At 47.2% G+C, this 22,201-nt stretch overlaps 1 protein-coding gene across 2 annotated transcripts in view; it reads left to right on the top strand.

Annotated features, from left to right (window-relative positions):
• LOC139227778 (DENN domain-containing protein 2C-like) overlaps positions 1-22,201 on the top strand; it is a 216,265-nt gene that overhangs the window by 26,134 nt on the left and 167,930 nt on the right. The gene's annotated exons all lie outside the window — the stretch shown is intronic.

The following is a 22,201-nucleotide window of genomic DNA, read 5'->3' as shown; positions in this document are numbered from 1 at the left end:
GAGAAGATGGTGGTGAACCACCTTCTTGACAACTGAGTGACTTGCTAGGCCATTTAAGAGTCAACCACATTGCTGTGGGTCTGGAGTCACATGTAGGTCAGACTGGGTAAGGACAGCCAGTTTCCTCCACTAAAGGACATTAGTGAACTAGGTAGGATTTTACAGCAATCCAGTAGTTTCATGGTCACCGTTACTGATACTAGCTAGATTCCAGATTTGATTAACTGAATTTAAATTCCCCAGCTGCCATGGTGGGATTTGAACTCTGAATCATTAGTCCAGTAGCTCTGGATTACTAGTCTAGTAACATAACCACCATGTCACCGCTTGATGGGGTTAGATGAAGAAGGGTGGGAGGGGCTCGTGTGGAGCATAAACACCGGCATGGACCCGTTGGGCGGAATGGGCTGTTTCTGTGCTGTAAATACCATGTAAGATGTAAGACGTGAGTAGCACTGGCAGAGGCCTGGGAGTGAGTTGCCTGTCCTTTCCCTCCCACCACCACCTCCCCACCGCTGCCCCCCTCCTTGGTCAAGGATTGGTTTCTGGTGCAAAAATATCTCGGCACCAGAGACAAAGCATCAAGAAAAAAATGAAACCACAGAAGAAAGATGCTGAACTGATTATGTTGAGACACAAACAACCTTAGAGATGAACAGTTTCACTGAGATTTCACAAGTCAGCCTTCTCAACTGACTATGAGCTCATCCGTAACCACACTCAGCTACCTAATTGTAGACTCTGCATGTCCTGAAGATCTAATGTGCTTCTCGGGCCACCAAATTTCGCCCTGTGTCAGATGAGCAGATGGGTTACTTGGGTCCCTGTGCTTAGTTATGTCTTTTCCTCTACAAACATGTTTGCATTTTTTTTTAATCGCGTCCTCTGGAAGTCCCAAAATGTTTTACAACCAAAGGGTTAACCTTTGAAGTGCAGCCACGGTGTAGAAAAATGCACAGCAAGGTTCAGAAAAATCAAACAAATGGATCAATGTTAATCTGTCTTTTGGTGGCGTTAGTTAAGGGAGGAATGTTGGCTAGACACTGGGGGGAACTCCCCTGCTCTTCAATAGTGTCATCAAATTCTGTCGCTATTGTGTGCTAAATTAGCTTGTTTTATACCTGAAGCAACTGCAGGGCACAATAATTTCCCCCAATGAAGGGTGGGGGGAGGCCCGTGTGGAGCATAAACACCGGAATGGACCTGTTGGGCTGAATGGCCTGTTTCTGTGCTGTAAATACTGTGCAAGATGCAAGTTACTGGGGTTACTGAGCTGGGTGCTCATTCCTGATCACTGCCCTGGCTACAACGTGTATTATGATTGCAATGCCTATCATTCCCCAATAATAACTATTACCCTGATCCCAGCATCAAACCTGGGACTGTCCTGGTTTGTGTATATCAGATGCCCCATGTTCTTAGTTTTTAATCCATGATCCCCATCTGATGCTTGTGTGGTCTCTGTCCCAGGCTTGTCTTGCAGTCACCGTGTGCCTCTTGCAGTAGCTTCATGTTGGGCTACTTGGGTATCTCCTATTCCCTGATTGGCCACATCAAGGCATGGAGTGCTGGGTGATCAATGTAACTCATCCTCCTCTCTTTTTCCAATACCCCTCTCCAAACCTGCTCTTCACTTCCACTCTTTGACCATCGTTTAACCAACAGCAACTTTTATTCATATAGTGCCTTCAACATCGTAAAATGTCCCAAGGTGCTTCACCAGAACATTATCAAAAAACCAAACCACATGAGATTTTGGGACAGGTGGAGGTAGGTTTTAAGGAGGTAGAAAGGCGAAGAGGTTTAGTGAGGGAGTTCCAGAGCTTAGGGCCTAGGCAGCTGAAGGCATGGCCATGAATGGTGGGATGAAGGAAATGGGGGATGCAAAAGCCAGAATTGGAGGAACGCCGAGACTTTGGAGCGCTGTCAGGCTGGAGGAGCTTACAGATATCGGGAGGGTCGAGGCCATGGAGGGGTTTGAAAATGTGGATGAGAATATTTAAATTTAAGGGAATGTTGGTCCGGGAGCCAGTGTAGGTCAGCGAGTAGGGGATGATGGGTGAACGGGACTTGGTGCATCAATAATGCGAAGTGTCGTTGCAAGTCCTTGTGTGGATTGTGCCATGAACTGATGCGATGTGGTAAGACCAGACAGTGAGATGGTAAGCGACTGGAAGCTGAGTGCTTCCTGAGGCTGGCCTCAACTGCTGATTTGAACACTGTTTCACAAACTGGGAAAAACTGAAGCCAAGGTTGTGAAGCTAGGCAGTGAGGCCTGGCCACAAACTCTTGCAGAAAAACAGGAAATGCAGTCAGTTCCTGTGAAGAGAAAACTGGGTTTCAACACATTTTCAATTCACTCACTAGGAATGTTGGTACAGTATAAGTGGAATGATCCTCACTGAAGCCTTGGCTTGCCTGTCTCTCTGATAATATTTTCCTCCCTCAAGAGAAAACCAGCTTGAATAAAGTATGAGCTTTTTAAAAATTCCATATTCTTGGTGCTTTGACAATCTGTCAGCAATTTCAAAGTGCAGATACAGGCATGTGGGTTAAAGGTGACATGACCTTGTGTGAGTCAATGCCTCTGTGTCCTGTTCATGATGAAGGAAATGTGGTTTTTGATTAAGCTGCAAAGTTTCTTGGTATTTTAGAATGATGAGCAAATTAGAAGTGATAATTGCACAATGCTTTATAAGATAGAGGTTCAGGCCTGATCATGGTATAGTTATCCGGGGACAGTCCCTGCCTACGGTATTGTGGGCCCCTGGGCAAACAATGTCCCTGAAAGAGACCCTGGTTCACAAACCCGTCCCTGAATAGACCAGAGCCATAGTCATTGGAATATATGCATATCGTACCGTTGGACATAATCACAGTTTCAGGTCAATGGACTGAACAGTTTTGTTGTATTACAGCGTATTTATCATCATCATCATCATAGGCAGTCCTTCGGAATCGAGGAAGACTTGTTCAGCCACTAATGAGTTCTTAGATGGCTGAACAGACCAATACGAGAGCCACACTCCCTGTCACAGGTGGGACAGATAATCGTTGAGGGAAAGGGTGGGCAGGACAGGTTTGCCGCACATTCCTTCCGCTGCCTGCGCTTGATTTCTGCGTGCTCTCGGCGATGAGACGCAAGGTGCTCAGCAGCCTCCCGGATGCACTTCCTCCACTTAGAGCGGTCTTTGGCCAGGGACTTCCAGGTGTCAGTGGGGATGTTGCACTTTATCAGGGAGGCTTTGAGGGTGTCCTTGTAACGTTTCCTCTGCCCACCTTTGGCTCGTTTGCCATGAAAGAGTTCCAAGTAGAGTGCTTGCTTTGGGAGTCTCGTGTCTGGCATGCGAACAATGTGGTCTGCCCAGAGGAGCTGATCCAAGTGTGGTCAGTGCTTCAATGCTGGGGATGTTGGCCTGGTCGAGGATGCTAATGTTGGTGCGTCTGTCCTTCGGGATTTGTAGGATCTTGCGCAGACATCGTTGGTATTTCTCCAGCGACTTGAGGTGTCTACTGTACATGGTCCATGTCTCTGAGCCATACAGGAGGGCGGGTATTAATAAAGGCATGTAAACCATGAACTTGGTGGCAGATTTGAGGGCCTGGTCTTCAAACACTCTTTTCCTCAGGCAGCCGAAGGCGACACTGGAGGCAATGTTGCATCTCATCGTCAATGTTTGCTTTTGTTGATAAGAGGCTCCCGAGGTATGGGAAATGGTCCACGTTGTCCAGGACCGCGCCATGGATCTTGATGACTGGGGGGTCAATACAGTGCGGCAAGGACAGGCTGGTGGAGAACCTTTGTCTTACGGATGTTTAGCGTAAGGCCCATGCTTTCATACGCCTCAGTAAATACATCAACTATGTCCTGGAGTTCAGCCTCTGTATGTGCGCAGACGCAGGCGTCGTCCGCGTACTGTAGCTCGACAACAGAGGTTGGGGTGGTCTTGGATCTGGCCTGGAGATGGTGAAGGCTGAACAGCATATTTATAAACCGTGTCTGAATGCACTTCAATAGGACGCGTCACAACCACGGTAATTATATGAACATTTGTTTTGCTGTGTAGTATATATATGCAACTGTTAAAATATAAACTGCTAAACAAATTTACCTACATTTTCTGCCCTGGCTACTTTGCTGTGCTCCCACCCTGTGTGTCCCCGGATTTAGTTTAGAAAATATAGTCACCCTATTATACCAAGGAAGACTACGACAAAATACAAGAAGACGTTAATAAACTTTCAGAATGGGCGTGTAATGGCAAATGAGTTTCAAAGGATAAGTGTGAGTTGTTCCATTTTGGCAGGAAAAATAAGGAGGCTATGTACTGCTTGGATAATAAGTGTCTAAATTGAATAGAGGAGCAAGGGGATCTAAGAGTACAGAGCCACAAAGCAAACCAAGCATGGAAGTTCTTATCTAGAGGATAAAATTGAAAAGCAGAGAAGTTATGTTAGACTTGTATCGAAACTTGGTTAGACCACATTTGGAGATTGGAGTACTGTGCACCGTTCTATTAGAAAAGGATATAGAGGCACTGGAGAAGATGCAAAACAGATTCACAAGAACTGAGAGGATATACTTATTGGGGCATGTTGGGGCTCTTTTCTCAAGAAAAGTGCAGACTGAGGAGTGACCTAATAGAGATCTTCAAAATTATGAAGAGATTTGATCAGGTAGACCAGAACTCGCGGCTGCAAATATAAGACAGTCACCAATAAATCTAATTAAGATTTCAGGTGAAACCTCTTTATCCAGAGAGTGGTTAGAATGTGGAACTCGCTACCACATGGAGTAATTGAGGTGAATAACATAATGCATTTAAGGGAAAGCTAGATAAACACGAGATGGAAAGGAATAGGTGGTTATGCTGATGGGTTAAGATGACACTGGTTGGGAGGAGGCTCTTATGGAGCATAAATGCCGGCATAGACCCGTCTCTGTGCTGTAGACTCTGTAATTCGATGTAGTCTCGTGCTTACTCACTGAACCACTGGCCCTTTGCCACACTAAAGAAAGCTGACTGGGGCCACTATGCTGCCTGTGTGCCACAGTATCAAGAGTTTGCCAGATTGGTCTAATGAACAGTGTAAACACATGCTGAGTTTGTAGGTTGATTTATTTTGCCCACTTCCATTTGCCTAATAGTTATAGCCATGGTGGGAAATAAATGGATTCAGAAAGCCTTGTGACTGGTTACCTGATAGATTAGATGCAGCATGGTACTGAGCCGCACAGAGCATGATGGTCCCAGTTCAATTGCTGCTTTGTGCTGAAATAGCTGATCTCAGCTCGTCATTGCTCGACCACAGCATCCGGGAGGAGCTGGGAAGAAGTTCTAAGATCTCCGTGACCTTCAGGCTGTCTACTGCATAATCATCCCTGAAATTATATCGTCTCTGAAATTGCATCCACTTTGTATATGCTGAATCATTCTGTAACCATTCCCCTTTTAGTCTAGGTTACAATAAATAAAAAGTATAAGCAGAGCATTTGGTGTCACGACTGATGTCGGGCATTCTGAGTGATGAGGGTTGTCTGTGATTGGGTATAGATGGGATTGAGGCTAACTGTGACTGGGTATAGAGGGCATTGAGGCTGTCTGCATGTACAGGGGATTGAGGCTGACTGTGAGTGGGTTTGAAGATGTGTGTGTGTGTGTGTGTGTATTGACAGGTTGGATTTATTTCCACTAACTCATCATCACATGTTGGCTTTCATAGCTAGGGAATTTGAGTATAGGAGCAGGGAGGTCTTGCTGTAGTTGTACAGGGCCTTGGTGAGGCCTCACCTGGAATATTGTGTTCAGTTTTGGTCTCCTAATCTGAGGAAGGACATTCTTGCTATTGAGGGAGTTAGTGAAGATTCACCAGACTGATTCCCGAGATGGCGGGACTGACATATGAGGAGAGACTGGATCGACTGGGCCTGTATTCACTGGAGTTTAGATGAATGAGAGGGGATCTCATAGAAACATATAAAATTCTGACGGGACTGGACAGGTTAGATGCAGGAAGAATGTTCCCGATGTTGGGGAAGTCCAGAACCAGGGGTCACAGTCTAAGGATAAGGGGTAAGCCATTTAGGACAGAGATGAGGAGAAACTTGTTCACTGTGGAGTTGTTAACCTGTGGAATTCTCTACTGCAGAAAGTTGTTGATGCCAGTTCGTTAGATATATTCAAGAGGGAGTTAGATATGGCCCTTACAGCTAAAGGGATCAAGGGGTATGGAGAGAAAGCAGGAAAAGGGTACTGAGGTGAATGATTAGCCATGATCTTATTGAATGGTGGTGCAGGCTCGAAAACCTACTCCTGCACCTATTTTCTATGATTCTATCATAGGTGGTCTCTCGAAACGAGGATGACTTGCTTCCACGCCAAAAAAAAAGAGTTCACAGATGTTTCAAAGAAGGACCCGAACTACATCCTGAAGGATGGAAGATGCCTGTGCGTGATTTTTTTTTAACGTGTGGTGGCCGTTGCACACCAGCCACCACACGGGCTTGACAGAGCTAGGTCCAGTGGCAAGGATTACCCAAGACAACTGGAGACCAGCTCTGCTGCATGGGCCTTGTGCACACACGTATCGCAGTGTGGGCTGGTCCATGCTGCCCCAGGGCCCCTAGCCCCGACTCGCGTCTCCCCAGGGCCCCGAACTATGCGGGGGAGAGAAGGGTATTAATATTTCCTCACCATCATGATCATAGGCAGTCTCTCGGAGTTGAGGATGACTTGTTTCCACTCTAAAAGTGAGTTCTCTGGTGACTGAAGAGTCCAATGCGGGACCTACAGTCCCTGTCACAGGTGGGGCAGACAATGGATGAAGGAAAAGGTGGGTGGAGAGTCTGAGTAGACGCACGCTCCTTCCACCGTCTACACTTGGTTTCTACTTGTTCTTGGTGATGGGACGCGAGGTGCTCAGCGCCCTCCCAGATGATCTTCCTCCACTTTGTGCGGTCATCGGCTAGGGATTCCCAGGTGTCGGTGGGGATATTGCACTTTATCAAGGAGGCTTTGAGGGTGTCCTTGAAGCGTTTCCTCTACCCATCTGGGACTCACTTGCCATGTCGAAGCTCCGCGTTGAGCGCTTGCTTTGGGAGTCTCGTGTCGGGCATGCGGAAGATGTGGCCCGCCCAACGTAGCTGATCGAGCATGGTCAATGCTTCGATGCTGGGGATATTGGCCTGAGCGAGAACACTGATGTTGGTGCGTCTATCCTGACAATGGATTTGCAGGATCTTGTGGAGGCAGTGCTGGTGGTACTTCTCCAGCGTTTTGAGGTGTCTGCTGTATCTAGTCCACGTCTCTGAGTCATCTAGGAGGGCGGGTATCACCACTGTCCTGCAGACCATAAGCTTGGTGCTGGATTTGAGGTCCTGGTCTTCAAACACTCTCTTCCTCAGGCGACCAATGGCTGCGCTGATGCACTGAAGGCGGTGTTGGACCTCATCATCGATGTCTGCTCTTGCTGACAGTAGGCTCCCAAGGTATGGAAAATGGTCCACGTTGTCCACGGCCTCGTTGTGGATTTTGATGATGGAGGGGAAGGGGTCAGGTTGGTAAGAGTACCTTTGTCATGCGGATGTTTAACGTAAGGCCCATGCTCTCGTACGCCTCTGTGAAGGTGTTGATGATGCCTTGGAGTTCGGCCTCCAAGTGTGTGCAGCAAACGTCGTCTACGTACTGTAGTTCAATGACCAGAGGGTGGGACGACCTTGGATCTGGCCTGGAAACGGCGGAGGTTGAACAGATTTCCATTTGTTCTATAATTTAGCTCCACTCCAGCGGGGAGCATGCTAAGGGTGAGATGAAGCATTGCAGCAAGAAAGATCAAAAAGAGCATTGGTGCGATGACGCAGCCTTGCTTGACCCCAGTCCGTACGTGGATTGGGTCTGTGGTGGATCCATTGGTCAGGATCACGGCTTGCATGTCATCGTGGAGCAGTCGGAGGATAGTGACAAACTTTTTAGGGCAGCTGAAACAGAGGAGGATGCTCCATAATTCCTCACAGTTGACGGTGTCAAAGGCCTTTGAGATCAAAGAATGTCATGTACAAGGGTTGGTGCTATTCCCTGCATTTCTCTTGTAGTTGTCGCGCGATGAAGATCATGTCCATTGAACCCCTTAGTGGATGGAATCCGCACTGCGACTCTGGGAGGGGCTCTTCAGCCACAGGGAGAAGACAATTGAGGAAAATTCTTGCGATGACTTTCCCTGTGGCCGACAACAGGGAGATTCCTCTGTAGTTGCCGCAGTCAGACTTGTCCCCATTTTTGAAGGTGGTCACGATTACAGCATCCCCGAGATCTCCTGGCATGCTCTCCTCTTTCCAGATAAGAGAGATGAGGTCATGTATTCGTGCCAAAAGTGCTTCTCCGCCATGTGTCGGCAGGAGTTCCACCTGCTCCTGTGGCCTTGTTGTTCTTCAGCTGACACATGGCCTTTTCTACCTTGTGCCGGGCTGGGCTTGTGCTGAGATGGTGGCAGGTAGCATGCTGTGGGATGGAGTCGAGGACACTCGCGTCGAAGTCCGAATCTCAGTTAAGGAGATTTTCAAAATGCTCCTTCCAATGGGCACTGACTGCCTTTCTATCTTTGATGAGTACCTCACCGTTCTTGGCCATAAGTGAGGTAGGGCCTTGGGTGCTTGGGCCGTAGGTGGACTTGACTGCGCTGAAGATTCCACGCACGTCATGGTTGTCGGCTAACTGCTGGATCTCCTGTGCTTTCTCCACCCATTATCTGTTTTTTAGATTGGACATCGGTCTTCAACCATCTATAGAGCTGCGTTCTTGCTCTCATGTTAGGTTGCTGTTTCAAATTCAGAAACGCCCTGCATCCCCAGTGCCTGCCCTCAGTCGGAATCTAATACCTTGGAGAGTGAAGCATTGCCTCAAGTCTCTCACTCTCCACACCTTGGATTTCTCATCATCTCTCCTGAAGGCGCTGCTCAGTGCCGAGCTTATGGCTCGCATCTGACCGTAGGCATCTCGGCCCATACAGTAGAGTCTGGTCTCCAGTCATCTTGAATTCCCTTGCTACTGGACCAAGACCTCGCTCTGCTAAGCCCGTGAGATAGCCGGTGTGTAATGGCCACCCCACGTTAAAAGAAATCGCGCACAGGCATCTTCCACCCTTCAAATTGAAGTTCTGGACCTGGAACATCAGGACCCTCGTGAACAACCCCAACAGCGACAGGCCAGAACGCCGCACAGCTATAGTTGCCCAGGAAATCAGACGTTGATATCGCCGCCTTAAGCAAGACAGAGCGGGCGGGGAAGGCCAGCTCAAAGAACATGGTGGTGGTTACATCACCTTCTGGAAAGGCAAACCAAAAGAAGAACGCCGCCTCCATGGAGTTGGCTTCGCCATAAAAAATGAGCTAGTGGGCCATCTGAGACTCGCCTTGCGGGATAAGCGAGCGTCTCCTGACTCTTCGGCTCACTCTAGCCCGGAAACAGTGGGCTACGGTCATCAGCACTACAGATGAGACCAAAGAGGAATTCTATTCTAGCTTGGAGTGTATTCGGGATGGTTTTCTAGACCAATATGTTGAGGAACCAACTAGAGGGCTGGCCATCCTAGACTGGGTGATGCGTAATGAGAAAGGACTAATTAGCAATCTTGTTGTGCGAGGCCCCTTGAGGAAGAGTGACCATAATATGGTAGAATTCTTTATGAAGATGGAGAGTGACACAGTTAATTCAGAGACTAGGGTCCTGAACTTAAGGAAAGGTAACTTCGATGGTATGAGACGTGAATTGGCTAGAATAGACTGGCAAATGATATTTAAAAGGTTGACGGTGGATAGGCAATGACAAACATTTAAAGATTACATGGATGAACTTCAACAATTGTACATCCCCGCCTGGAGTAAAAATAAAATGGGGAGGGTGGCTCAACCGTGGCTAACAAGGGAAATTAGGGATAGTGTTAAATCCAAAGAAGAGGCATATAAATTGGCCAGAAAAAGCAGCAAACCTGAGGACTGGGAGAAATTTAGAATTCAGCAGAGGAGGACAAAGGGTTTAATTAGGAGGGGGAAAATAGAGTATGAGAGGAAGCTTGCTGGGAACATAAAAACTGACTGCAAAAGCTTCTATAGATATGTGAAGAGAAAAAGATTAGTGAAGACGAACGTAGGTCTCTTGCAGTCAGAATCAAGTGAATTTATAATGGGGAACAAAGAAATGGCAGAGCAATTGAACAAATACTTTGGTTCTGTCTTCACGAAGGAAGACACAGATAACCTTTCAGAAATACTAAGGGACCGAGGGTCTAGAAAGAAGAAGGAACTGAAGGAAATACTTATTAGTCAGGAAATTGTGTTAGGGAAACTAAAGGAATTGAAGGCCGATAAATCCCCAGGGCCTGATGGTCTGCATCCCCGATAACTTAAGGAAGTGGCCCTAGAAATAGTGGATGCATTTGTGATCATTTTCCAACAGTCTATCAACTCTGGATCAGTTCCTATGGATTGGAGGGTAGCTAATATAACACCACTTTTTAAAAAAGGAGGGAGAGAAAATGGGTAATTATAGACTGGTTGGCTTGACATCAGTAGTGAGGAAAATATTGGAATCAATTATTAAAGATGAAATAGCAGTGCATTTGGAAAGCAGTAACAGGATCAGTCCAAGTCAGCATGGATTTATGAAAGGGAAATCATGCTTGACAAATCTTCTAGAATTTTTTGAGGATGTAACTAGTAGAGTGGACAAGGGAGAACCAGTAGATGTGGTGTATTTGGGCTTTTGACAAGGTCCCACATGAGATTGGTGTGCAAAATTAAAGCACATGATATTGGGGTAATGTATTGATGTGGATAGAGAACTGGTTGGCAGACAGGAAGCAGAGAGTCGGGTTAAACGGGTCCTTTTCAGAATGGCAGGCAGTGACTAGTGGGGTGCCGCAAGGCTCAGTGCTGGGACCACAGCTATTTACAATATACATCAATGATTTAGATGAAGGAATCAAGTGTAATATCTCCAAGTTTGCAGATGACACTAAGCTGGGTGACGGTATGAGCTGTGAGAAGGAGGCCAAGAGGCTGCAGGGTGACTTGGACTGGTTAGGTGAGTGGGCAAATGTATGGCAGATGCAGTATAATGTGGATAAATGTGAGGTTAACCACTTTGGTGGCAAAAACATGAAGGCAGAATATTTTCTGAATGGCAGCAGATTAGGAAAAGGGGAGGTGCAACAAGACCTGGGTGTCATGGTACATCAGTCATTGAAAGTTGGCATGCAGGTACAGCAGCCGGTGAAGAAGGCAAATAGCATGTTGGCCTTCATAGCTAGGGGATTTGAGTATAGGAGCAGGGAGGTCTTACTGCAGTTGTACAGGGCCTTGGTGAGGCCTCATCTGGAATACTGTGTTCAGTTTTGGTCTCCTAATCTGAGGAAGGACGTCCTTGCTATTGAGGGAGTGCAGCGAAGGTTCACCAGATTGATTCCCAGAATGGCAGGACTGACATATGAGGAAAGACTGGATCGACTGGGCCTGTATTCACTGGAGTTTAGAAGAATGAGAGGGGATCTCATAGTAAACATATAAAATTCTGACGGGACTGGACAGGTTAGATGCAGGAAGAATGTTCCCGATGTTGGGGAAGTCCAGAACCAGGGGTCACAGTCTAAGGATAAGGGGTAAGCCATTTAGGACCGAGATGAGGAGAAACTTGTTCACTGAGTTGTTAACCTGTAGAATTCCCTACCGCAGAGAGTTGTTGATGCCAGTTCGTTAGATATATTCAAGAGGGAGTTAGATCTGGCCCTTACGGCTAAAGGAATCAAGGGGTATGAAGAGAAAGCAGGAAAGGAGTACTGAGGTGAATGATCAGCCATGATCTTATTGAATGGTGGTGCAGGCTCGAAGGGACGAATGGCCTACTCCTGCACCTATTTTCTATGGACAAGCTGTTCCTCCTTGGCGATTTCAATGCCAGAGTCGGTAACACAGACCTCCTGGGGAGGTATGATCAGCAGAGAGAGGGTACGGGAAACCAAATCAAACGGTACCCTTCTCCTGACAAAATGCCTGGAACATGGCCTTGTCATTACCAACACCTTAATGCGTCAGAGAGACAAGCACAAGGTATCATGGCAGCACCGTCGCTCCAAGCACTGGCATCTGCTCGACTACGTCATCGTCCGAGCGAGGGACCACAAGGACGTGTGCATCACCCGCGCCATGACCAGAGCCGACGACTGCTGGACAGACCACCGCCTAATCCACTCTGTCATTATCAACACAGCCCCAAAACAACGACTGCAACAGAAACAATGCCGCAGGAAAATCAATACAGAAGCACTCCCTGATGATAAAGCCCTATTTAGCCAGCGCCTCACTGCCAACCTGGCGACCCTTGATGACGTAGTGTGTTCACAGTGCCTGGTATTGATGTGGATAGAGGCCTCCATAACCAGCACGTGCGAAGAGGCGCTGGACACTCGACCAGGAAACACCAAGACTGATTTGACGAGAACGACCAGGAGATCCAGGAGATAATTAGCCGCAAGTGCAAGGCATTTCTAAATTTATTTCCTCAACATTTTGTTGTTTACTAACTTCTTCTCTGGAAACTGGTGAAACATAATGGAAGGCCTTGAAGTTGATGCAGATTAATTGGAGAAAGGAAGTCAGAGTTGGAGTTTGAAGGCCAGTTCGGCTCCTATATCGTGGCTTTCCCAGCCGTAGACAGGTTTCCACTTCCTGAGTCACAATAGTTTTGAAAAACACAAGTAGCTTGTGCAAGGAAATTAGTTTAGCATTTTGAGCTGTGACGTGACGACAAATATAAAGTGTACAGACGGAGCCCGATAAATGCACTGCTAGCCTGGCCAAACATGTCACATTCTAAGCAGCTCTTGACTCCAGATAGATTCAGTGAGGGTCACATCTTTACCTCACAACAGATTACCCTCAACAGAAAGAAATCTCTCACAGCAAACTGCTAGTGTGCTGTGGTTTGAAAATGCTTTGTGGCAATGGGTTCATTACATTCAGGATGCTGAATGGTGGAAACTGTCATACATTTTTAATTAGCGATGTTATTCCAAGGAGATGGTGAAAGTAATCCTGGTGGGTAATGTTCTTGTGCTAAACCGCTAAGTTTGGGAAATATTGGTAAAACTCTGGACAGGCTGGGAGTCAGTGGTTCTTTCTCTTTCTCTCTCTCTCTCTCTCTCTCTCTCTGGTGTAGTGGTTTTATTTGATGGTGCAGGTGTTGTAGTTTTATCCCTGAGTTGATTGAATATCTTAATACAGTGACAAGTGCTATAAATGTTGGGTAAGTTGTCTGTAACTTATCTCTTCCTTTGATAGCTGCCAGGGACCAGCCACCCCTTTGATTTCTCTCTCTGGTTGTTCAGTCACAAAAGATCTGCCAATTGTTTGGCATTAATCAGTGAAGTCCCCAGGGCAGTGAGGTGAGTTCTTACCATTTAAGTGTTGAGAAATGGTTGTGTCAAATGACCGGACTGGGGCTGCCTGAAATGACCGGACTGGGGCTGCCTGAAATGACCGGGCTGGGGCTGCCTGAAATGACCGGGCTGGGGCTGCCTGAAATGACCGGACTGGGGCTGCCTGAAATGACCGGACTGGGGCTGCCTGAAATGACCGGACTGGGGCTGCCTGAAATGACCGGGCTGGGGCTGCCTGAAATGACCGGGCTGGGGCTGCCTGAAATGACCGGGCTGGGGCTGCCTGAAATGACCGGGCTGGGGCTGCCTGAAATGACCGGGCTGGGGCTGCCTGAAATGACCGGGCTGGGGCTGCCTGAAATGACCGGGCTGGGGCTGCCTGAAATGACCGGGCTGGGGCTGCCTGAAATGACCGGGCTAGGGCTGCCTGAAATTACTGGACTAGGGTTGCCAACAGTCCAGGATTGTCCTGGAGTTTCCAGGAATTGAAAATGAATCTCCTGAACCCTGATGCGAGCAACCCAGGAGAAAAATCATAAGGGCGTTAATAATTGTTTTATCATTTTTGCTTGAATATTTTAGTTTAAACATATTGGAGGGGAGGAGAGGGGTATGTGCAACAGACTGAGCTGAAAAGTGGGGACCAGGCTGTGGGCGGGAGAGGAGGTGGCTGGAGGGGAGCATGAGACCAGGCTGAGGGCCGGGTGCGAGAGACATGAGGGTAGGGGCAAGAGAGACCAGGCTGAGCGGGGGGAGATGGGAGCGTGAGACAGGGGGTGAGAGACGCAAGACCAGACTGAGGGGGACTGTAGAAGGAGGGGGTGACCAAGGGAGGTAATGGAGTTCCACAGTTTTCCAGTCCTGGGAAAGAATGATCAGACACCACCAACGAATCTAGATTTTTGATGCAATCCTTTTCGAACCATCCAAAAGGATTAGACTGGGTTGCCCCAGTGTCATCAACATGTGACTCTTTTTATAAAGGGCAGAACTAATAGGAAAAGAAAACTCATATACCTTCAACAAAGGAAAACATAAAACTAAATTCTAATAATATTACAGATATCTTTGAGATCCTCCAATCCTTGTGGTGCCCACCAGTTGCAGAAGGCCTCAAGGACATCGCATGCTCCCTCTCCACAGGAAGAGGAAGTGTATGAAGGATGGTCCATTTGCAGCTGAGGGGGAAACAAGAGGGAGGTTCAAAGGAGTACAAACTGTAATAGTATTAATATACCAGGGAGAGACGAGAAAGATTGTGACTTGTTGATGAGACCGTTCTTCCTCTTAGAAAGGATGATGACTGTAAATATTCCATGATGTAAATGACTATCTTCAGTCCAGTATCTGTGCAAAGCCTGTTGATTGTGCTGGGTCTATTTGTTTCGAACCATACACTGGTGGTGATATACATTTTCTGGTGGTTAAATGATCTCTTTTATTGTGTGCTTTCAACGCAGTTCATAATTGAAATGAAAATCCAAGTTATTTACTAATTGGCCAACATAGTACACATCTGAAGCTTTTTAATAAAATCAGCTTGGGTTTTCAGAGGGATTCTCTTAACATCTCAAAATGCTTCCTCCTACAAAAGGATTAGTTAGATTTTTATTTTGCCATCCTGCGCTCCTGAAAGCCTATATCCATCCAGCTGTCTCTTTAATGTATGGCAAATTCAGACTCTGATCTGCAAACAGGTGTGCTGTGTTTTTGTTTAATCTTTAATTTCAAGTACCCATTGGTCGTGAGCTGTGGTAGCATTGTCTGGTCTGCTACCTAAGCTCTGTTTGTCCCACCTCTCGTTCTGGGTCCAAGTTCAGTGTTTGAGGATTTCCTGCCACTGTTTTTAAGATGAACTTCAACAACAATACATGAAAATGCAGATGGCAGTTATTCTAAAATCAACCCTTGCAGCAACATGCCCTCTTGTAACAGTGTCTGGATTCACTGGAATCCCAGAAACCTGTGCTATCCTGGGCGACTTCCCACGGGTTGCCTCCTGCTGCCTAATTTTAATGGGCGGGCAGCCGTGTACCCCTCTCAAGATCTCCTCTCTGATGCCTCGTTTCTAAGCTGAAAAGCTTGAGACTCTCCAACCTTTCCTCATTGGCTCAGCCCTATGTGGCTCATCTCTGCACTGCCTCCAGGGCTTGACCTTGTGTCCCGACCAGAACTAGTTGTAGTGCTCATGGTTCTGTTTGACCAGAGCACTATGCCGTTTGGTCATGGCTTCCTCTGACACATTCCACTGTTCTGGGTATGTAGTTCAACACCCTATACTGGTTTTGATTGCTGCTCTGCATTATTTGGACATGTTGAGCATCAAGTCTACAATGACTCCAACGTGTCTCATGGCTTCATCCGTGGCTTTTTTGAACACCACTCATGTGCTGCTTATTCTTCCTTCCTCTGTACAGCATTTTATGTGTGTCTTTGTTTATTATTCCTGTCTCATTACACAGGACCAGATCTAAGATAGCATGCTCCCTTGTAGGTTCTGTAACATACTGTTCTAAGAAACAATCCCGTATGCATTCTATGAATTCCTCCTCCAGGCTACTCCGTGCGATTTGATTTGACCAATAGATATGTAGGTTAAAATCCCCCATGATTACTGCCGTTCCTTTTTCACATGCCTCCATTATTCCCTTGATTATTATCCGCCCCACCATGAAGTTATTATTTGGGGGCCTATAAACTACGCCCACCAGTGACTGTTTCCCCTTACTACCTCTAATCTCCACCCACATTGATTCAATATTTTGTTCATTAGAGCCAATATCATCTCTCACAATTGCCCTGATATCATCCTTTATTCACAGATTGTCAGATACCCCTGTATGTTTAATTCCCAGTCTTGGCCACCCTGCAACCACGTTTCTGTAATGGCCACCAAATTACACTCATTTGTAATGATTTGTGCCGTCAACTCATTTACTTTATTTCGAATGCTGCGTGCGTTTAGGTAGAGTGTTTTAAAACTAGTTTTTAAACCATGATTTTTAGTTTTGACCCCTCCTGCAGCCCCTTTATATTCATACATATTGTCCCTTCCTATCACCTTGTGGTTTACACTTACCCCAGTGCTACTCTGCTCTGTTGCCTCCTGCCTTTTGCATTCTTTCTTGGGGTCCTGTTCATCTGCGCTCTCACCCACTCTAACTAGCTCAGAGCCCTCTCTTGGATTCCGAATACTCCTCACCTTGAGGCACCGAGCTTTCATGCTTGCCTTTTTATTACACTTTGACCCTTTAGAATTTTGCTGTACAGTGACCCTTTTTGTTTTTTGCCTTGGGTTTCTCTGCCCTCCACTTTTACTCATCTCCTTTCTGTCTTTTTCTTTTGTCTCCATTTTGTTTTCCTCTGTCTCCCTGCATTGGTTCCCATCCCCCTGCCATATTAGTTTAACTCCTCCCCAACAGCACTCGCAAACACCCCCCCTAGGACATTGGTTCCGGTCCTGCCCAGGTGCAGACCGTCCAGTTTATACTGGTCCCACCTCCCCCAGAACCGGTTCCAATGCCCCAGGAATTTGAATCCCTCCCTGCTGCACCACTGCTTAAGCCACGTATTCATCTGAGTTATCCTGCGATTCCTACTCTGACTAGCTCGTGGCACTGGTAGCAATCCCGAGATTACTACTTTTGAGGTCCTATGTTTTAATTTAGCTCCTAGCTCCTTAAATTCATCTCGTAGGACCTCATCCCTTTTTTTAACCTATATCGTTGGTACCAATGTGCACCACGACAACTGGCTGTTCACCCTCCCTTTTCAGAATGTCCTGCACCCGCTCCGAGACATCCTTGACCCTTGCACCAGGGAGGCAACATACCATCCTGGAGTCTCGGTTGCGGCCGCAGAAACGCCTATCTATTCCCCTTACAATTGAATCCCCTATCACTATCGCTCTCCCACTCTTTTTCCTGCCCTCCTGTGCAGCAGAGCCAGCCACGGTGCCATGAACTTTGCTGCCTACATTTAAGTTTAAATCATACTACAAAAAGGGATCGAGCACTGAGCCCTGTGGAACCCACTGGAAACAGCCTTCCCAGTTACAAAAACTTCCCTCAACTATTATTACCCTTTGTTTTCTGCCACTGAGCCAATTTAGGATCCAATTTGCCACTCTCCCTTGGATTTTGTAGGCTTTACTTTTTTGATCAGCCTACCATATGGGACCTTGTCAAAAGCCTTGCGAAAATCCATGTAAACTACATCAAATGCACTGCCCTCATCGACCCTCCTTGTAACCTCCTCAAATAACTCAATCAAGTTAGTCAGACACGACCTTCCCTTAACAAATCCATGCTGACTGGCCTTGATTAATCTGAGTCTTTCTAAACGAAGGTTTATACTGTCCCTCAGAATTGATTCCAGTAATTTGCCCACTAGAGGTTAAACTAAATGGCCTGGTTTATCCCTTCATCCCCTTTTTAAGCAATGGTACAACATTAGCAGTTTTCCAATCCTCTGACACAACTCCTGTAGCCAGGGTGGATTGAAAAATGATGGTCAGAGCCTCCGCAATTTCCTCCCTTCTTTTAGTAGCCTCGGATATATTTAATCCGGTCCTGGCGATTTATCTACTTTCAAGGCTGTTAAATCTCTTAAAACTACCTCTCTCACTATGTTTATCCCGTCCAATATTTCACGATCTTCCTCCTGAACTTCAATGCCGGCATCAACGCCCTCATTTGAACAACAAATAGGGAGGGCATGATAGTAACTTGTGGATGAAACAGAAGTGTTTGGCAAAGCAGTCACCCAATGTGTGTTTGGTCTCCCAGATATAGCAGGGACCACACACAGCAGAGAATACAATATGTTCCATTTGAAGTAAAGTGCATGTAAAATTGTTGTCTCGCTGTGTTTGGGACTCTGGGGTGGGAGAGGTGAATAAACAGGTGCTGATTTCTGGTTATATGTTCAATAGTGAAATTGAGGAATGTTATTCACAATTGGCTAAGGTTTAGCAGAGAAAATATTACTGTGTGTTCCAGGACAGCAAAGGGATTGAAAACCATCCATGAAACTTGGAACAGAGAGTAGGAGTTTAGTTTATGCACGTCTCTCCGTCTGTCTGTTTGACGGATATTGTCTGTGTCATTGTTAAAATCTTTGACCTGCTTCCTTCCAGCGATGGCAGGAGACAATGTGCTGTTATTTACTATTGTATTGCAGAACAGAGCACTGCCAAAGATACAGAGCAGACAGGCTCCAATCCAGCCCAGCAATTTGAGCATGCCATTGTGTGTTCCACTGTAGATCAGACACTTTACAGAGAAGATGGTAATCTGCCTGTTTGTCGTTTGTTGTTTAGCTCCTCAGTTGTCAGATTCAGGTTGTTCTTCCATCATTTTTGAATCCAGTTTATCTGAGTATACACAGACCACAAGACCCAATGACTAACACTCAGTATCGGGGAAAGTTGCCATTGGTTAGATTGTGCACCTAGTTTTCCGGTCAATGTCAATGAATCCTCTGATCATCAGTTATTTAGATCAGTGGTTCTCAAACTTTTTTTGGTTACAGGCAGATTATTTACTTTCAGACAGAAAATGCTGGAAATCTCAGCTGGAGAGGAAGCAGAGTTAACGTTTCGGGTCGATGACCCTTGGTCAGTTCTGATCAAGGGTCATTGACCCGAAACATTAACTCTGCTTCCTCTCCACAGATGCTGCCTGACCTGCTGAGGTTTCCAGCATTTTCTGTTTGTATTCCAGATTCCAGCATCTGCAGTATTTTGCTTTTGTATTTAATTTGATATCAGTGAGATGGGTGTGCCTGCTTCTAACTGTAGGGTCCTGTCTAACCATGGTGTGATGTTTGACAATTTATTTCTACGTCTCCTTTCACGAACATCTCTTTTCCCCCCCCCCCCTCAGTAACCCAGATATTACTTGAGCTCCACGAATTCATCATCATCATCGGCAGTCTCTCGAAACGTGGATGATTTGCTTCCACACCGAAAATGGATGAGTTCAAAACTACATCCTGAAGACTGGAAGATGCCTGTGCGTGGATTTTTTTTAACATGTGGTGGCCGTTGCACCCCAGCCACCACACGGACTTGACAGAGCTTAGTCTTAGTCCAGTGGCAAGGATTAACCAAAACGACTGGAGACCAGCTCTGCTGCATGGAACTAGTGCACACACATATCGCAGTGTGGGCTAGCCCTGGGCCCTCGTCTCTCTTGGGCCCCGATTACATCCCTCTATGAACTCTTGCTGCTCCTTCGCCCCGACTGTAAAGTCCTTACACAATACCACAAATCCACACGAGGCACATTCTATGGACAAGGTCACTCTGTGACCTGCATCTTTATTCACAGGACCAAGAAGTGATGACCCTGCGTGGGACCTCCCTTTATATACCTGGACGACCAGGTGAGGAGTGTCTCCCACAAGTTCACCCCCTGTGGTCAATGTGTGCATTTCTCAAGTATATACAGTATTGCAGTGTTGTTACATGAAGGTTACATACATGACATCACCTCCCCCCCAACGTCTTATTGGGATCACAGGTTAAGTCTTTCAGGTGGTCTGCGCTCCCTCATGGAGCGCCGCAGTTGGGGCTCTGGCTGTTGAGCCTTGGCCTGCGTGTCTGTCCCTTGTGGTGATTCCGGCCTGTCCAGGCTGACCGCAGGGACTGTGCATGCTGCTGAATGTTCTTGTTGCTCGTTCACTGGCGGTGGTGTGAATACCATCTCATGATCTTCCTCAGGTTCCTTAGTGTCCATGCTGAACCTTTTTTTTAAAACTTGGTCCAGATGCTTGCGGCATATCTGCCCATTGTTAAGTTTAACCACGATGACCCTATTCCCCTCTTTGTCTATTACAGTACCTTCAAGCCATTTGGGCCCCAAAGCGTGATTGAGAACAAATACGGGGTCACCAACTTCTATACATCTCCCCCTTGAATTACGGTCATGGTACTCATTTTGGGACTGGCGCTTGCCTTTAACAATGTCGGATAAGACAGGATGAATGAGGGGCAGCCGAATTTTGAGTGTACGTTTCATAAGGAGCTCCGCGGGCGGGACCCCCGTGAGCGAGTGCGGTCGGGACCTATAGGCCAGCAGGAGGCGCGATAGGCGGCATTGAAGGGAGGGACCTTGAATCCTGAGCATGCCTTGTTTTATGATTTGGACCGCACGTTCTGCCTGGCCCTTGGAGGCCGGCTTGAACGGTGCTGTCCTGACATGGTTGATGCCATTACCCGACATGAACTCCCAGAATTCGTAACTCGTGAAACATGGGCCATTATCGCTAACAAGGATGCCCGGCAAACCGTGGGTCGCAAAGACCGCACGTAGACTCTCCACAGTGGTGGATGTCGTGCACGAATTCAAAATGATGCACTCGATCCATTTTGAGTACGCATCAACCACGATGAGAAACATTTTCCCCACGGATAGTCTACGTGAATGCGTGACTATGGCCTGGTGGGCCAGGGTCACGGGCTGAGTGGGGCCTCCCTGGGGACATTTCCCAGCTGAGCACATGTCGTGCACCTGTTCCAGGTCTGAATCAATTCCCGGTCACCAAACGCGTGACCGGGCAATGGCCTTCATCAGCACGATGCCTGGGTGCTCGCTGTGGAGTTCCCTGATGAAAGCTTCCCTGCCCCTGTGGTGCATGACTACCCGGCTGCCCCTTGGTAGGCAGTCGGCTTGGATGGAGAGCTCATCCATCCGCCTGTGAAACGGTCTGATCTCCTCAGGGCATGCTCCATGTGCGGGACACATTTCTTAATCAAAGATAGGAGGGGATCTCTGTTGGTCCAGATTTTGATCTGGCGGGCTGTGATGGGGGAGCCTGCGCTGTCAAAGGCATCAACGGCCATGACCATCTCAGCGCTTTGCTCCGCTGCCCCCTCAGTGGCCAGTGGAAGCCTGCTGAGCGCGTCAGTGCAATTTTCAGTGCCCAGCTGGTGCCGGATGGTGTAGTCATACGCAGCCGGCGTGAGAGCCCATCGCTGTATGCGAGCTGACGCATTGGCATTGACAGCCTTGCTGTCTGACAACAGGGATGTTAATGATTTGTGGTCCATTTCTAATTCAAACCTCCTGCTAAAAAAGGTCCTGGTGCATCTTTTTCACCCCATAGACACATGAGAGTGCTTCCTTCTCAACCATCCCATTTCCACGTTCTGCTTGAGCGCGCGACCTGGAGGCATAAGCCACAGGTTGGGAGTTGCCCCTCAGCATTGTACTGCAGCAACACGCACCCAACCCCATAGGACGATGCATCACATGTCAGAACCAATTTATTTTAGGGGTTGTACAAGGTCAACAACTTATTTGAACAGAATAGGTTACGCACCCAATTGAAAGCCTGTTCTTGACAGTCCCCCCCAAAACCAATCGCAACCCTTACGCAGGAGCTCGTGTAGCGGCTCCAACAATGTGCTTAAGTTCGGCAGAAAGTTCCCGAAATAGTTCAAGAGTCCCAGAAATGAATGCAAGCCGTTTAATAGGACCTTCTTCATCATAGGTGGCGTTTTCGTATATGAGCTGTGAATGTTTGCCACATGAACCCGCTGAACTTCAGCGTCCATTGATTTGCCTCACGCGTCATCCTGCCTCGCAGACCCCTCTTCTGGTCCATCCGCCTCGTAAATTAGCCTGGTCGCAGGCTTGCTGCACATTCTGGCTAAATGGCCAGTGAAGTTGCAATTTCTGCAGGTGAACTGTTGAAACCTGCAAGTCCTAGCAGCATGTCTGCCCCCACACCTCCAGCATGAACTGAGATTCCCATTGTTGTGAACAAA

Source organism: Pristiophorus japonicus, chromosome 17, assembly GCF_044704955.1.
Source record: "Pristiophorus japonicus isolate sPriJap1 chromosome 17, sPriJap1.hap1, whole genome shotgun sequence".
Classification (NCBI taxonomy): Eukaryota; Metazoa; Chordata; class Chondrichthyes; family Pristiophoridae; genus Pristiophorus; species Pristiophorus japonicus.
Note: the sequence above shows the minus strand (reverse complement) of the source record. Positions and strands in the feature narration are given on the sequence as shown.